Raw genomic sequence first — 3,034 nt, 5'->3', positions numbered from 1 at the left:
CGGACGCACGTGTGGACCGGGGCGAGGGTTCGAGAAACCGTGTTTGCCGGACGGGGCCCCGTCGCCCTCGCGGGGTGGGCAAACTCTGGGTTTGCCTACCCACTCTGCGACGAGGCCCGCCGTGGTATGACCACCGGGACGGACCGGGCGTCTCGGTCTCGCTACCGAGCGATCGCGTCTGGCGGGGGGGGGAAGCGTGGGGAGGACAGGGCGGGGTCCGAGAACCACCACCCCCTTCGACCTTCGCGCTGTAACCCCCGGCCAGCGCTAGAGGCGAGCCTGCGGGCCGGAGGAGCTGACCGCCCGAAGGCGCCGGCGAAGGTGCCGGGCCCGGCGGCAGCCCTCTGATGGCAGGCCACGTTTGCCAGTCGATCGGGGTGGGAGGGAAGGCTGGCAGGCAGGTGGGCCGGAAGAGGAGGCTGCTGTGGCAGCAACTCGCTCTCTCGCGCCGTCCCAGTGCCGTCCGAGCGTTGCCGAGGGTGTCTGCTGACTTGCGCATCTTCAGACACCCGTCTCCCATAAATGACGGAGGGCACCTTTGCTACTCATTACCCTTAGACTGCTCAACTGGAGAGGGGAGAAAAAAAGGCCCTGGCCGAGGTGGTGAGTCGGCCTCCTCTCTCCCTCACGGTTGAAAAAGATGTGCTCCTGGCGCACTGGCCCTGCTGAAAATCTCTCTCCATTTGGCCGAGGCAGAGAGTCGGCCTCCTCTCTCCCTTACGGTCGAAAAAGATGTGCTGCTGTCGAACTGGCCATTACATCCTCACCTGATCTAGTCCCCCATTAGATCCGCCCCCCCACCGCAGTTACCCCGTACCACATATCTAGCACGGACCTTGACCTCCAGCAGGCCCCGGGGACCCACATTACCCCCCCCCCCCCTTCCCCCTGCAGTTACCCTGTACCACATGTCTAGCATGGACCTTGACTTCCAGCAGGCCCCGTGGACCCACATTACCCCCCCCCTGCAGTTACCCTGTGCCACATATCTAGCATGGACCTTGACCTCCAGCAGGCCCCGTGAACCCACATTACCCCCCCCCCCCCCCCCCCTCCTGCAGTTAACCCTGTACCACATATCTAGCACGGACCTTGACCTCCAGCAGGCCCCGGGGACCCACATTACCCCCCCCCCCCCCCCCTTCCCCCTGCAGTTACCCTGTACCACATGTCTAGCATGGACCTTGACTTCCAGCAGGCCCCGTGGACCCACATTACCCCCCCCTGCAGTTACCCTGTGCCACATATCTAGCATGGACCTGGACCTCCAGCAGGCCCTGGGGACCCACATACTCCCCTGCTCTACTCCCCCACTAGCTTTCCTTTCTTGCAGTTACGCTCCAGCGCATATCCAGCATGGACCTTGACCTCCAGCAGGCCCCGTGAACCCACATTACCCCCCCCCCTCCTGCAGTTAACCCTGTACCACGTATCTAGCATGGACCTGGACCTCCAGCAGGCCCCGGGGACCCACACTTAAGCCCCCTCCCACTAACAAAGCAGAACACCACTGGCAAAATCCTCGTGCCCCTGGTACTCCAGAAAGCACATTGAAATGTGCCCCTGGTACACTGCGCAGAAGAACTGCCGCACACACACACACACGCACGCACGCACGCACGCACGCACGCACTGCTTGTGCCTATGGTACGACAACTTTTCTCGTGCCTATGGTACGACAACTTTTCTCGTGCCTATGGTACAACAATTTTTCTCGTGCCTATGGTACAACAACTTTTTGCCGTGCCCCTGGTACACCGCTCAGTAGCACTTTGCCACACAAACTCTCCTCGTGCCTATGGTACGACAACTTTTCTCGTGCCTATGGTACAACAACTTTCCTTCGTGCCCCTGGTACGACAGCTTTTCTCGTGCCTATGGTACAACAACTTTTCTCGTGCCTATGGTACAACAACTTTTCGCCGTGCCCCTGGTACACCGCTCAGTAGCACTTTGCCACACAAACTCTCCTCGTGCCTATGGTACGACAACTTTTCTCGTGCCTATGGTACAACAACTTTCCTCCGTGCCCCTGGTACGACAGCTTTTCTCGTGCCTATGGTACAACAACTTTTCTCGTGCCTATGGTACAACAACTTTTCGCCGTGCCCCTGGTACACCGCTCAGTAGCACTTTGCCACACAAACTCTCCTCGTGCCTATGGTACGACAACTTTTCTCGTGCCTATGGTACAACAACTTTCCTCCGTGCCCCTGGTACGACAGCTTTTCTCGTGCCTATGGTACAACAACTTTTCTCGTGCCTATGGTACAACAACTTTTCGCCGTGCCCCTGGTACACCGCTCAGTAGCACTTTGCCACACACACACTCCTCGTACCTATGGTACGACAGCTTTTCTCGTGCCTATGGTACAACAACTTTCCTCCGTGCCCCTGGTATGACAGCTTTTCTCGTGCCTATGGTACAACAACTTTTCTCGTGCCTATGGTACAACAACTTTTCGCCGTGCCCCTGGTACACCGCTCAGTAGCACTTTGCCACACACACACTCCTCGTACCTATGGTACGACAGCTTTTCTCGTGCCTATGGTACAACAACTTTTCTCGTGCCTATGGTACAACAACTTTTCGCCGTGCCCCTGGTACACCGCTCAGTAGCACTTTGCCACACAAACTCTCCTCGTGCCTATGGTACGACAACTTTTCTCGTGCCTATGGTACAACAACTTTCCTCCGTGCCCCTGGTATGACAGCTTTTCTCGTGCCTATGGTACAACAACTTTTCTCGTGCCTATGGTACAACAACTTTTCGCCGTGCCCCTGGTACACCGCTCAGTAGCACTTTGCCACACACACACACCACTCGTGCCTATGGTACGACAACTTTTCTCGTGCCTATGGTACGACAACTTTTCTCGTGCCTATGGTACAACAACCTTTCCCCGTGCCCCTGGTACACTGCGCAGAAACTCTTTGCCACACACACACACCACTCGTGCCTATGGTACGACAACAGGCCCCGGGGACCTACATCGCACCTTGCTCTTGCCTCCCTTACAGCTGAAAAAGGTC

This window comes from Diplotaxodon limnothrissa, unplaced genomic scaffold, assembly GCF_057381915.1.
Source record: "Diplotaxodon limnothrissa isolate DT_005_m unplaced genomic scaffold, D_limnothrissa_male_GT1.1 unmapped_scaffold_10, whole genome shotgun sequence".
NCBI classification, from domain to species: domain Eukaryota; kingdom Metazoa; phylum Chordata; class Actinopteri; order Cichliformes; family Cichlidae; genus Diplotaxodon; species Diplotaxodon limnothrissa.
This window is presented reverse-complemented; position numbering follows the sequence as displayed.